Source organism: Panthera uncia, chromosome F1 (genome assembly GCF_023721935.1).
Source record: "Panthera uncia isolate 11264 chromosome F1, Puncia_PCG_1.0, whole genome shotgun sequence".
Lineage (NCBI taxonomy): Eukaryota > Metazoa > Chordata > Mammalia > Carnivora > Felidae > Panthera > Panthera uncia.
Window position 1 is genome coordinate 27,469,631 of NC_064813.1, and position 15,699 is coordinate 27,485,329.

A 15,699-nucleotide genomic window follows, 5' to 3' on the forward strand; every position below is an offset into this window, starting at 1 on the left:
AAGGAAGGTAGAAAGAAGAAAGGAAGGGAGGGAGGGGATAATGGACCTGGATAATCCACAAACTGCACACTCAGTGTTTGTCTTAAGTAGAATGGCCACTTAACTTTAGTATTTAATATTTATGAAATGGTAACAGTAGGATAGCTATATTTATATTGATTTATATTTTATTTTTTCTATCCTCCAAGAATTATTAGAGTAGAGGTAATTTCAACTACATTTGTAACAGGTATACTTGAAAGAAGATAGCCTAACAGATAAAATCCACACTGGAATATATTCATCAAATTTGATTTTTTATTTCTTAAGAGCTTTTAACAAATTATAGTAAAATGATAGACTTGTAATTGGTTAGTACGGGGTGTAACACAATGAGCACAGTAAACTATTTTGAGCTGTAATTATTATAATTAATATTAATAACAGTTATTGTTGTCTTCATTCAAAAATATTCCATCAGTGATTTTGCACAATTCTGTACAAAATAAGCTGTAAGCAGCTAAATCTGTAAACAACTAAACACTGCTTAAATGCTTTTGCTTTTATCAATAGCACAGTGGCATTGTTTTTTAAAAACTTTTATTAAAGAAGATGTGATATATATATATATATACACACACACACACACACACACACACACACACACACACATATATACACAATGGAATACTAGTCAGTGATGAAAAAGAATGAAATTTTGCCTTTTGCAACAATGTAGATGGAACTAGAGGGTATTATGCTAAGCGAAGTGAGGCAGTCAGAGAAAGATGATATCATATGATTTAACTTGTGTGGAGTTGGAGAAACTCAGCAGATGAACATAGGGGAAGAGAAGGAAAAATAAGATTAAAACAGGGAGGCAAACCATAAGAGACTCTTAAATTTTTTTTTAATGTTTATTACTTATTTTTGAGAGAGAGAGAGAGAGAGAGAGCCAGCAGGGGAGGGGCAGAGAGAGAGGGAGACACAGAATCTGAAGCAGTCTCCAGGCTCTGAGCTGTCAGCAAGAGCCCACCACGGAGCTCTAACTCGCTAACTGCGAGATCATGACCTGACATGAAGTTGGACGCTTAACCAACTGAGTCACCCAGGAGCCCCAAACCATAAGATACTCTTAAATACAGAGAACAAACTGAGGGTGGCTGGAAGGGAGATGGGTGGAGGGATGGGTTAAATGGGTAATGGGCATTAAGGAGGGCACTTTTTGGGATGAGCACTGGGTGTCATATGTAAGAGATGAGTCGCTAGGTTCTACTCCTGAAGTCAAGACTATACCATATGTTAACTGGCTTGAATTTAAATTAAAAACTAAATAAATAAATAAAAATTTTTATTGAAATTAAATGTAAAATACATTTTTTTTCACAATAATAGAATTTTCAAGTAAAAAAATGTTAAAATTATACTTTAAAAAATAAAATTAATTAGGGGAACCTGGGTGGCTCAGTCGGTTGAGCTTCTGACTCTTGATTTTGACTTAGGGTTGTGGAATTGAGCCTTGTGTCAGGCTCTGTGCTGAGTATAGAGCTTGCTTGAGACTCTGTCTCTCTCTCTCTGTCTCTCCCTCTTTGCCTCTCCCCCACTCGTGCTTTTTATCTCCAAAATAAAAAAAATTAATTAAAAATAAAATTGATAAACATACCAGATTTTGCAAGATGAAGTAACTGTATAAAATTAGAAATTTATGGGAAGCATTCATGCATCTCATGGTTACCTGCTATTGATTACCTGCTGTAAGCCAGGTGTTTTTCTAGGCTTTGGGAATGAAGCAGAGAACAAGACTGACAGGACAGGAGTTGGCAAACTGTGTGTGGTGCATGGGATAAATCTGTTCTACCGTCTGTTTTTTTGAATAAAGTTTTATTGGAACACTACCATGACTGTTCATTTATGTATTGTTTGTTGGTTTCTTTCATTCTACAAGGGCAGGGTTAACTAGTTGCAACAGAGATCACATGGCCCACACTACTACAAAATCTATCTGGCCTTTTCTAAAAAATATTTGCCAAACCCTGGACCAGACCACAGAAGTTATATTTTAGTTGGGATGAGTTGGGAAGTTGTTGGGGCAGAAAAAATGTGGATAAATAAGATAATATCAGATTGTGTCAGGTGACTTAAATAAAACTAGATAATGTGTTAAAGAGACCAGGGTTTGTTGCTGTATTTGGTTGTTTCCAAGGAGAGGGTGTTAGAGGCAAGATCTAAATGAAGAGAGACATTCAGGGATGAAATAATCTGGAGGTAATTTGCTTTAGGCAGAGAGAGTAGTAGGTGTAAAGGCCTTGAGTTAAGAACAAATTTGGCATGTTCTATGAACAGAAATAAGTCAATAAGATAGAGGTAATGAGTCAGAGTCAGAGGGATTGGTAAGTTCGGAGGGTTTATCAGGGACTAGAATGCTTCAGGTTGGATAGACCATGGTAAATATGGGATTTTCTTCTCAGTATCCTGGGAAGGTCCTAGAGCTGTTTTGGCACGCAGGTGAAACTGTTATCTGCTTCAGTGCTGACAGTATTTCTAAAACATCAATTATGATAAAATGGCTTTGTAAGGCATTAAGTTGTTTTGGTAAGGAAAATAACTCCAAATCAATGGCTAACATTTATTTAATGGTAAACACTCTAGGTATTGATTACCATTATAGTCAGAGACAAGGCAATGACATCACCACTTTTATTTAATACTGTTTTGGAAATTCTAGCTAATGTTATAAGCAGATTAAATAAGAAGCAAAAATGCTGGAGGGGTAAATGGAAATTTTATTATTTTATTATTATTATTATATTATTTGCAGATAATATGAAAACTAATCCTAACAAAAACATCAATAATTACAAGAAATATATTGTCATACAACAATAGTTTCTTCCATATTAGCAAAATTCAATTCAAAAGTATAATAGAAAAAATCCTCAAGTACAATAGCAGTAAGAAATATACAGTACTTAGAAATACTTCTGAAAGTACTTAAGAAAGCTAATGAAAAATTTCCAAGTCACATAAAAGAAAGCTTGAGGAGAAAGACAAACCAGATTCCCAGATGGGAAGCCTAAATATGTTAAAACTGAAAAGCTGGCAATTCTTCCTGAATAAAATGATAAATTTAAGGCAATCTCAATTAAAGTCACATGGGGACTAATATACAAAGAGCAGTTTCCAAATATTCAGAAAGCCTAGGGGAAAGCACATTCAGCTTCTCTGTCAAACAAAGGAATGTTCACTTCTTGTAAACAGGATATGTTGCCTAATTGCCAAGGACAAGTATGTTAATGTTCATGACTGATGTGGGGAGAGATCAATCCTAAGACCACATTCTAAGGTAAAGAACTACTGGTCATTAGGTGATTGATTACAGAGAGAAATGCTGTGTGTGAATTTGTTCGTAGAGAAGTATATGGAAATGGTGAGTAGGCCCACAGAGGAGAAAAGTCATTATTGACAAACATTTGAAGTTATAAAAATATCTTTTTAAAAAGGTTTATAAAGCAGCCCCTGACTTACATAGTTACAGACAACAAAGACAAGATGAGCCCAAGATGGATGAGAAAATTACAGAGAAACACATCACTCAAAAAAATTTTTTTATCAAAGTATTATTTACATGCAATTAAATAGATCCATTTTAAGTATACTAGTAGATACATTTTGACAAATGTATAACTGCTCCTATAACCACTACACCAGTCAAGGTATACAGCACTTCCCTCACTCCAAAAAGTTCCCTCACGCCCCTTTGAAGTCATTCTCTTGCACCCTGACCCGAGGTAACCATTGATGTGCTTTGTATAATTATAGACTAGTTTTTACTTTTCCAGAATTTCATGTAAATGGATTAATGAAAATATATATTCCTTTTATTTCATGTCTTTCCATAGCATAATGGTTTTGAGAGTTATCCATATTTTTTGCAATATTTGTTCTTTCCTACTTATTGCTGAATAATATTCTATATCAATATGCCACTATTAGTTTATATCCACCCACTTGTTGATTTAGTTAGAAAATTTTGGATATTATTTAAAAGGCTGCTATGAACATTTGCATAGAAGTATTTGGGTGGACATATGCTTTCATTTCTCTTGGTTAAATACATAGGAGTAGGATTCTTGGATCTTAGTAAGTACTTGTTTGAGTTTAAAGGAAACTGCCGTCTGTTTTTCAAAGTGGTTCTACTAGTTTACATTCTACATCTTTGACAGTACATCATATTTCAGTCTTTCTATTTTTAGCCATTCTAATGGGAGTATAGTGGTATCTTACTGTGGTTTTAATGTGAATGTCTCTAATGGCTGATGGTATTAATCAGCTATTTATGTGCTTTATTGGCCATTTGTCTCTTTACTGGAGTGTTCAAATCATTTGCCCATTTTAAAATTGATTTGTTTTCTTATTACTGAGTGGTATAGTTTTTCATGTAATCTGCATCAAGTCTTTTGCCACATATGCAATATTTTCATTGTCTTAACAGTGTCACTCAGAGAGTAAAAGGTTTAACTTTGATGAAGTCAGTTGTACTTGTCCTTTATGGTTTGTAGTTTCTGTGGTCTAAGAAACCTTTCTCCAAGGTTTTGATTTTCTTTTATGTTTTCTTCTAGAGACTTTATAGTTACAGTTTATATATTAAGAATTGTGAGTCATTTGTTTTAATGTTTGTGTATGGTGTGAGGTAAGGATTGAAGTTCATTTTTTTTCCTCCAAGAATATCTTATTCTCCAACTATTTATTGGCCAATAATTGAGTTAGGCAGTGAGAGTCAGGGCCATGCTCTTAAGACGATCTCTTGGCCAGTGAGTCACCAAAGTGACGTAGGTATTTCCACTCAACATAGGACTCCACCAATGAAAACCTTTGCTCAGATTTCTGTGCTGGGTTGACAGATACTGCCAGGTGTATGTTGCAGTTTGATAGCCTCCCCCATTTTGTTCAGTTTTGCATTCTCCTCTTTACTCCTCATTCCTCATTGAATTACTTTGGCACCTTTGTTGAAAATGAATTGAAAACATAAGTGTCGGTCAATTCCTGGACTCAATGATCTTTATGTGTCCCCTTATACTACTATGATACTGTCCTGATTAACATAGCTTTATAATAAGTGTTGGAATAAGGTAGGTTAAGTCTTTTTTCTCTCTTTCAAAGTTGTTTTGTCTATTCTAGGTCTTTTGAATATTCATATAAATTTTAGAATCCATTTTGAAAGTGATTTTTATCCCCTCCCTTTTCTAGAACTTCAGATACCTATCTCTGTGACTGCTTGATAGTGTGTCATATGAGTCTCTGTTCTTTTTATTCAGTCATTTTTCCTTTGTGCTTTATTTTGGGTATTTTCTATTGCTGTATCTTCAGGTTCTCCAATTTTTTTTTTTTCATACTGTCTAATCTGTTTTCCCCATCCAACTTGTTTATTGTATTTTTTCATCCCTGGAATTTTCATCTGCTTTATTTTTTTATCTTTAACACCTCTCTGTATTATGTTCATGTTTTCTTTTACTAGTTAAGTATATTTATAATAGCTAATTTAATATTTTTGTCTGTGATTTCTATCATTGCCATCATTCCTGGATCTGTCAGTCTTGATTGATTTTTCTCCTGGGTGTGGATGATACATTTTCTATTTCTTATTTCTTAGCTTATCTAGTCATTATTTTTAAATTGCACATTGGACACTGCGAATGTTACATTATTGAGAGCTGAAATTTGTTGTCTTTTTTTATTTATAAGTTTTTATTTAAATTCCAGTTGACATATAGTGTAACATTGGTTTTAGGTGTACAATTTAGTGACTCAACACTTTGATACAACAACCGGTTCTCATCACAAGTGCACTCACCCAGCCCCCCACCCACCTACACTCTGGTAACCATCAATTCTCTATAATTAAGAGTCTGCTTCTTGGTTTGCCTCTTTCTCTCTTTTTTCCCCTTTGCTTGTTTGTTTTGTTTCTTAAATTCCACATAGGAGTGAAATCATATGGTATTTGTCTTTCCCTGACTGACTTATTTCCCTCTGCATAATACATTGTCTTTCTTAAAAGTATATTGGACTTTACTATTCAGGCAGTTTAGTTAATTGTGGATCAGCTTGATACTTTCATGTTTTGTTTGGATAGGTTTTTCCTCTAGGGCTAGTTTAGTCTTCCTACTAAGACATAACTCTTCTGGAGTTTGTACTGAATGTTTCAGGGTTCACTGAAAACCCCTCTGCTCAAATTCTTCCCAGTCCTGAGCTGGGATGAGCTTTGCCCATCCTTCTTGAATTTTATTCTACTCATCCATGACTTGGGCTCTAGCAGCAGGCCCAAGGGGAATGCTGTGCAGATTTAGGGAGCATTTTGTTGAGGATGCCTTCCTCCCTGCAAATTCAGTCACTTCAATCTCTTCTTTTCAACTCATTAAGACAATTATTATTATTAAAAATTTTTTAATGTTTATTTTTTTTGAGAGAGAGAGAGAGAGAGAGACAGAATGTGAGCAGAGAAGGGGCAGAGAGGGAGGCAGACACAGAATCTGAAGCAGGCTCCAGGCTCTGAGCTGTCAGCACAGAGCCCGATGCAGGGCTCGAACTCACAAACCGCGAGATCATGACCTGAGCTGAAGTTGGAAGCTTAACCGACTGAGGCACCTAGGTGCCCCGAGACAACTATTTTTTGTATGGGGTACCTCTTCTGGTATTGTGATCCAGGAATAGCTTCTGGGAAGAAAGCTGGGATGATCATAGAGCTCACCTCACTGGTTTCTTTGTTCTTGTGCTGTCTGTACTACACTGTTCATTGTATGAAAAAGAAAAAGGTTGTTTAACATATTTTGTCTAGTTTTTCAAGTGTTTATGTGGGGAAGATTAAATATAATTATAGTCACTTCACATTGGCAGAATCAGAAAGCAACACAGGTTTGAATGTAGGGTATTAAAATTATTTTTTTTTGAGCACATACCCTGTAGTGATTCTCCAAGTATGGTCCACAAATTACCTACATCTTTATCTCTTGAGTAATAACCTATTAAATGCAGCTTTTTGGGGTCTACTCCCAAATTGGATCTAGAAATCCAATTTTAAAAGCATCCTACATGGTTCTTAGGTCTGGAAAATTGTGAGCATCCTGGCTTTGGTCTGTCCTTTTATCTTCTGCAATAGAGACATTTCTCCTATTAAGCTATCTTGCTGAGACAAGGGGTGTAGAATAATAGACCTGGACTTCTTTTATTTTTTTATTATTCTTATTTTTTGTTTTTTTTTATGAAGTTTATTGTCAAATTGGTTTCCATACAACACCCAGTGCTCATCCCGAAAGGTGCCCTCCTCAATACCCATCACCCACCCTCCCCTCCCTCCCACCCCCCATCAACCCTCAGCTTGTTCTCTGGACTTCTTTTAAAGAGCTCGGGCCAAACATAGACATTTGCATAGACAGTAGTGCTTCAGAGATCAAGGAAATGCCTTTATTCCCTAGTACCTTTTAGAGCTTCTTTCTGAACGATGGATACTCAGGCTGTGTTTTAGGTATATAAGTAACATCCATTCATTTACAAAAGGCAGTACATATTCACCAGGGTTGCGAGGTCCCTGTGACACCCAAGGAAACTTTCCTCAAGACAGTATGTAAGTGAGTGGCAGCAACTGCTGAGTGACACACTAAGATGGTTGTAGAAGGTTCCATGTGATGTGTTTTAGGGCTGATGACACAAAAGAGATAGTATAATACCAGTGACGGCAACCACTCAGAAAACAAACTGTAATGGCAAAGCTTTCTCTTTTGCACATTCCACTTCCATTTTCTGCTTCTTTTTTCTCAGTTTACCCAGGCATCAAGCTCTAAGGGTGTCATTTAATGAGTTATTGATTCAGAGCACCTATGTAGGGTACCAGCATTTGAATAGAATACATCCAGAAATAAGGCATTTTCATAACAAAGAAATGACAGTAGAGTTCTCCAGCAGCAGTCACAGGTTTCTGGGGTGGCAGGTTTCTTCTGTGAGTGAGTGAGTGAGTGTGTGTGTGTGTGTGTGTGTGTGCGTGCATGTGCGCGCCCATGTACACATGAGTTCCAGAGATACTTGGCCTCCTTAGAGGCAACTCATGATAATTACATGTATTATTAGGTGTAGTCACACCGTAGAACACTAAACAGTTGTTAAAAAGAATGAAGTACATTTACACTTGTGTGTTTGTGTATAAATAAATAATAGCAATAATAGATTAGTATATATATATAGAGAAAAGATGAAGGGATATATAATATGTTACATTATATTAACAGTGATTGTCTCCATAATCGCTTAAGTGTTTCCATACCTACCATATATTCAATTAAGAGAGAAGATGCCTTTTATTTGAAGAATGTGAAGCTGAAGAATATATGTTATATTTTTGTTTCGTAGACATCGATTGTCTTGCCCCCAAGCAGCTCAGGGAAGTTTCGCAGAGAAAGAGAGATGAAAAACTCAGTGAGCTGCGCTGTGAGGGAGTCAGGAGAAGAGTGTGTGTGAAGCACGTCACATGGCTCACTTCATCTAATCCTCGCGTCCACTATGGGAGGACACTTAATGTTTCTGAGCCTCTGTGTCCTCCTTTGTAAAATGGGTGTGATAGCTGTCCAACTAACGGGCTTACTAGGGGGATTAAATGGCATGACGGGTCTAAGACACTTAGCATTGTATTTGGGATGCAGTAGGACTTTGTGCCTATTAGTTGTGGTTATTTTCCTCATCCCCATTTTAGAGATGTCGGATTGAATCTGAAACCCGCCCAAGGTCCAGGAATGAAGTGGCAGAGCTGATATCCAAATCTGGGCTTGTCTGTTTCAAAAACTGTTCTAGTATTCACGTGAAAGAGCTACATTTTGGGGTCTGTTTAAACTGCCAGAGCATTCCACCAATCTTGATGATTGTATTTAAGGTGGAGTTGTACAAACATGCCTCATTCAGACCAATTATTATAGTAGACAGACGTGTTGGTGATGCATGCATTGTTAGAGACATCAACAAAAACAGGTAACATTTTCTAAAGACAAGACCATGTTCCATAGGTAGAATTTTTAAGTTGGAATGCATTTTTCTTTGAATAATACCCGACCGGCCCTAGAGTGTGAGCACCTTGTGTTGAATACTAGCAGGAGAGAACCGCGTGTTGCCCCTGCAGTGACTTTGGCCTCAAAGTGGCAGATGGCTCAGTCCAGGACTCCCGACTCCCTGACATCGTCTCCTGCCTTCCTGGCACAGTAACTTTGCCACTGTAACGGGAGCTGCTCCAAACAAAGCTTGTGATGAGGTGGAGCAGGGCAATGTGTTACCTTTGCTGCTGCTAATTTGTAAGGAAAAATCAACACACGGCATCACCGGGGAAGATATTCTGGGACCTGAAGACGGAACCAAAGAGACAGAAGCAAAGATGGAGAGGGTGCATGTCTTTGGTCAGAGGTCAGTGATGTTGAAAGCTGGGCAGCCTGGCCAGGAAGCATTGTTTAAACAGGCAAGGCCGTCGTCATTTATGCTTTGATGGAAAATGCAGAGCCACAGAGTGGCGGAGGGTGGTGCTGAGTCCAGCTCAGCTTGTCCTAAACCAAATTGATTTTCTGGCTCTGTGTGCTGGAGAGAAACTCCTGGTTTAGTTCTATGAGCTGAAACAATGTCCCCGGAAGGAGTAGGGGGTGAGAAATGAGGGTGTATCGAAACGGTAGCAAGAAGGGGCTCATAAAAGAGGTATTTTAGAACCAGGCACATATACCTGGCATAGAATGAGAGTCATGATGGGAAGAGAAGCTTCACTGGACTCTAACCCAGAAGCCAGAGGGGATTAGTTCAACCTATTCATCTCCCCTGTCTGGCACCACCATCTGCTCTGAGCCAAACATGCTGTAGGGCACAGTGGTTGGTATATCATTTGGTATTCACCTGTCCATAGCTAACAGGAGGGAATTTGAGGCAGGAAGCAAATTCTTGAATTTCAGTCACCCATTTAAGTCTGGCTTCTGTTCTATCAAATCTCTGAACAGAGGGAAATCTTGAACTTATAAAAATGGCAGGGGAATGTCCATTCACTTAACCACAGAGGAGGAACCTGGTTCTCTCATCTCCAGGTGGGATCCATATTAAAGGACAGACTTTTGCGCCATGCAGCTCTCCCTAAACATGGTCAGCAGGATGATATTTCCCTGACATTTTCCCCCTTAGTTCCTGAGGGGTTGTGGAAATAAAAAGGAAAATCGGAAGAGTGTGTAAGTAGAGAAGTGTGTTTTCAGTGGGGCCTGGAATCTTCTGGAGTATGTGGCTGTCGCCACTCTGTAACCACATAAGATTTGATTACTCGTTGCTAGGGACCGAATGAGTTCCTCCAGAATTCATAACTGAAGCCTACTCTGCAGTGTGTGAGTATTAAGAAGCAAGGCCTTTGGGAGGTGATTAGGTTGAGGGTGGAGCCCTCAGGAATGGGATTAGTGCCCTATAAAACACATTCCAGAGAGCTCCCTTGCTCCTTCTGTCATGTGAGGATACAGTGAGGAAATGGCTTTTTGCAACCTTAGTAGAGGACCCTTACCAGAACCCAACTATGCTAGCATCCCAATCTCAGACTTTTAGCCTCCAGAATGGTGAGAAATCAGTTTCTATTGTTTATAAGCCAGCCGGTCTATGGTATTCTGGCAGCCCAAACTACAGAGCTCTTACTTATTTAGTAATTTTTTTATTATTTATTTATTTTTGAGAGACAGAGAGACAGAGCATGAGCGGGAGAGGGGCAGAGAGAAAAAGATGCAGAATCTGAAGCAGGCTGACAGCTCAGAGCCTGATGTGGGACTCGAACTCACGAACCGTGAGTTCATGACCCGGGCTGAATTGGGACGCTTAACTGACTGAGTCACCCAGACGCCCCATAACTACTCTTATGCCAACACAATAATCAAATGATCTGAGGAGGGTGCCAGATAGTTTTACTTCTATATATTTTTATGTCGTATAATAAGTATGTATTTGTTATATAAGTAAATAAATGAAGACCCCCAAAATAATTTGTACTGAGTGGTAGCTATAAAGAGCACAAAGAACCAGTGAGCGGCTTTCTGTATCTTCTGGGCCTTAGGAGAATATGTGTGAAGACCTATTTCCTGTTCTCCATCCCCCGCCACATATCAACACGCTGTTCCCAGTCAGGTCTCAGAGAGTGCACTTGTGCAAACAGGAGAGTGGGAAGGAATGTTTGAGAATGTCTTTCTGCCTCCCCTTTGTTCCAGTGAACAAAATCTTTGCTAGAATGCACATGTATTCCTCAGATGGTCATCCTGGAAGAGAAGAAGCGCTATGCAGGAAGCAGCAAGCGTTTTGCTTAGACATCTTAACACAATTTTATAATTATTTACTAAGTAGCATCCTTGAGTAATATAACAATGTGATTGTCTTTCAGTAGTTAAGTGAGGAACCAGGCAGGCGTGCTGGCAGCCTGGTCCAAACCACAGAGCAAGAACATGATGGAGATAGTATTCAGCTTGTAAAAGATTCTTGCTGTGAAAGATCAGTATGCTTATGCGTATGCATATGGATTAATCTTGATTAGTTTTCAAAGAGTAAACTCAGAGATCAAGCACTATAGCTTGTCTGTATTATTTGTGTATTATAAACTTTTTGGTGCCTTGAACCATCAAAAGTAGTTGATAAAAACATGAGTTCTTACACCATCTTAAGAAACTTAACCTGTGAAAAATTAAGCTAGTTGTTTGTTTCTGAGACTCTTTTAGGACATTACAGATGTATATTCCTATTTTAAATTAATAGAAAAAAAGCTTTTTATAACCTCCAAATCCTAGGTTTTATGGCTACTTTGATCCAATTTCTTTTAGGAAAACAACATTGCTATTGCTGGAAATTAACAAGTAGATGAATCCATTAAAAATCTTCCATTAAGCGGAAGGAAATTGTTTTTCTATTACACACAAATAACTATAACCTAAATCACTGTTTAGTCTTCCTCACTAGTGGCTCAGAGGGAACAACATCATCCCTCTTCTGCTTTCTCAGGTAACAGCTTGAAACTTTCCATTTTTACCAGGACTGCAGAGAAAGACTTTACTCTATAAGGTTCTGGGAGAATCAATGTGGAAGAATTCGTTTTGAAGAACTCCTTAGAGACTGACTATTCATCATTGTCAGCCAATGGAAACTCATTTGATTCTTTAGAAATATGTATTTATTGTCTCGACTCTAGTGCTCCAGCGGGCAGTTTGTGGTAAAAGACAAACTAGTGGGCGTCTAAGAGAACAAGGAATGGTACAAGTCCATGCATTAATGCATTACTTTTATCTGGTTTTAGAAACGATTTACCATTCCATTTGATTTTTCCTTTGGGAAATTGGAAAAATGCTTCCACTGGCTTCTGGCACAGTTCTTGTTCACTTCAAGGACGACCATCTCAGGAACACACCTGCACTCTAGCAAAGATTTTGTTCACCGGAACAAAGGGGAGGCGGAAAGACATTCTGAAACATTCCAAACTGCTTGGACCATGCCATGTATAACAGACCTTCTTGTGTGTTAGATCATTCTAATCAGAATGTCTGCTAATGCCTTTTGTGAACAGAAACCTTTGTAACTTTAGCAAGAGGGTAATAATGACATCAACAGCTTTTACTAGACCTCAAAAATATATAATTGTCAGCAGCATGACAATTTTTTTTAAATTTTTTTTTTTCAACGTTTTTTATTTATTTTTGGGACAGAGAGAGACAGAGCATGAACGGGGGAGGGGCAGAGAGAGAGGGAGACACAGAATCGGAAACAGGCTCCAGGCTCCGAGCCATCAGCCCAGAGCCCGACGCGGGGCTCGAACTCACGGACCGCGAGATCGTGACCTGGCTGAAGTCGGACGCTTAACCGACTGCGCCACCCAGGCGCCCCAACAATTTTTTTATATCAATAACAAGATGGGTATTTTTTGGTAAATAAATACAGGAAACTGCTTTTATAGTTATCTGCAAAACAAGAATCAAGAACAGCAGAGATTTGCAAACCATTTTGTTTTTGGAGCTGGATTTTTAGCTTTATGTACAAAGGCCATGCAAAACAAAGCAAGCTAACAGCAAAATGCACACAGAACAAAAATGCACATTTTTACTGGAGAGAGTTGTCAAGAACTGTGAAGGGTCTGAGATTTTACTCTACTTATAAGCTCACAAATTGACCTGGTACAGCTCCATGGATGCTGGCAGAAGACATGAGACTCCTGGGTCAGAGATGAAATCCCCTTTATTACTCATAGCAGTAGCAGTGGCCAAGGTATCTGCATTGTTGTGCTGATTTCCTGAGGCCCTATTCCCAGAGTAATGTGAAGAGAGCCAAATGACACGTACACATCCAGTCGGTTGTGTTATAGGAGAGGAATCCTAAACTTTAGGCCCTTGAATCTTTTAGAAAAGGCAGTAAGGATGCTTCACTTTTGATCTCAAGTTAGATATTACCTTTAAAAATTTTTTAAAATGCTTTTATTTATTTTTGAGAGAGAGAGAGACAGAGCACAAGCAGGGAAGGGGCAGAGAGAGAGACACACACACACACACACACACACACAGAATTCGAAGCAGGCTCCAGGTTCTGAGCTGTCAGCACAGAGCCCAATGCCAGGCTTGAACCCACAAACTGTGAGATCATGACCTGGGTCGAAGTTGGTTGCTTAACGGACTCAGTCACCAAGGCGCCCCAGATACTACCTTTATTAATGCTGAATATTAGTCATGCCTGCCCTTTGCTTCAGAGCGTTATCTCTATCTTACTAGGCTGTGAGCAAAACTTTGCTTAGCTCTGGGGGAAGACATTATCTCTACCTTCCAAGGTTGTTTGCTAGACAAAGATCTTGAAATAATAGTCTAGAATAAAGGGCAGACAGCAAGTCACTTGTAAGGTGTATAGAAATGTGGAAGATGGGGAGTGGGGTGGATTTTGGCAAGATGGTAGTGTAGGAAGATCCTGAACTCACCTCTGTCCCTGGACACACTAGATCTACAGCTACATATGGTCATTTCCCTCTGAAAAATATCTGAGAACTAGGTGAGCTGCTTTTGCAAAACAAAGGATAAAAAGACCACATCGAGAGGGATGGGAACAAGAGAGACTGGGGCAAGCCTTTCTGAGTTCCATGGGAATGTAACAATTGGAAAGACAGTTCTTGACAGGCCACCATATGGCCCTGCACGGAAGTGGACTGAAACACAACCCAGTCTTCTTGTGAAAAAGGCCTGTTTACTAAGCCTGGCACTTTGGCTTGAGGGATAGGCTTCAGGTTTTCCACACAACTAGAGGCTACAGAGGCAACCCCAGGGAATGTTAGCAGGAAAACGCTATTCATGATATCCTCTTGGCCACAGCTCAGCAAAACCTCTCAGAAATGAGCTTATGTACTTGTCAGGAGCCCTGATTTTTGAAACTGCCACGCAAGGGGATGCTCTCAGATCTCCTGGTCTGGAGGCTAGTAGGGATCATAATTGTGGTCTCACAGGCCTGAATATACACTAAAACCTTGGTTTGCAAGCATAATTCATTCCAGAAACATGCTTGTAATCCAAAGCACTTGTATATTAAAGCAAATTTCCCTATAAGAGATAATGGAAACTCAGATGATTCATTCCACAACTCAAAAATATTCATATAAAAATGATTACAATACTGTAATATAATACAAAATAATAAAGAAAATACAAAATATAAAGAAAAATAAATTAACTTGCACTTACCTTTGAAAACCTTTGTGGCTGGTGTGAGGGAGAGAAGAGAAAGAAGAGTTATTGGGTAGGATAACTTTCATTATCACTAATGGAATCACTGATACCTATTGACTCAATGGAATATTTTTCTTTTTGTGCAACTTTAACAAGGAACCAATCCAATGACACTTGCTCCTGCCTCCTTTTGAGGATTTTGCGGAAATGTGACGTTGCATGGTCATTAAGCAGATTCATCACTTACACTGCTACAGCCTTATTTGGGTGGTGTTTTTCTACAAAATTCTGCACTGTTTCCCACATCTTACACATCTCCCTAATCTCATTTGAAGTGAGGGATTCCTCTGCCTTTTTCTCCTCCTCCTTTGTAGATGAGATGCAGATATAGACTTCTTATAAATTCTTGCAATTTCAGCCACTTGCATACCTCATTCGTACTTCTCAGTGATTTCCTTCTTAATTTCCTCTGTAATCATCTCCTCCTTACTGCCTTTCTTTTCAACCTTTTTCTGTTTGGGGGCCACTGTATATGCTTGCACAGATGTTGACTACAGTACGGTATTAATAAACTTGTCATTTACTGTATTGAATGTAATGGGCAATAAGGCAGCAGAGGAAAGGGTCTCTATCTGTAGGCAGCCTGACCTAGGATGAAGCAAAGCATTCCTAAGCCTTGTATGGAAAAGCAGAGGACTGTCCATAGGTGCTTTGAAGTGACAAAAAATACACTCACGCCAGTTGTGGGCACCTTCCAACGTTCTGAAAAATCACCGATTTCTGCCAAACACCACGGCTTGAGAGAAGATCACCCACAAGGCCACAGCAAGTGAGAGAGAGAGAGAGAGACAGAGAGAGAGGAACCATTGGCTCAGTTGTGAATATATAACAGTTGGCATCATGTACTACTCATATTGTAAGACATTGCTCGTTTATCAAGTTAAAATTTTTAGAAATGCTTGCTTCTTTTTGGAACAGTTGCAGAATAAGTTACTCACAATCCAGG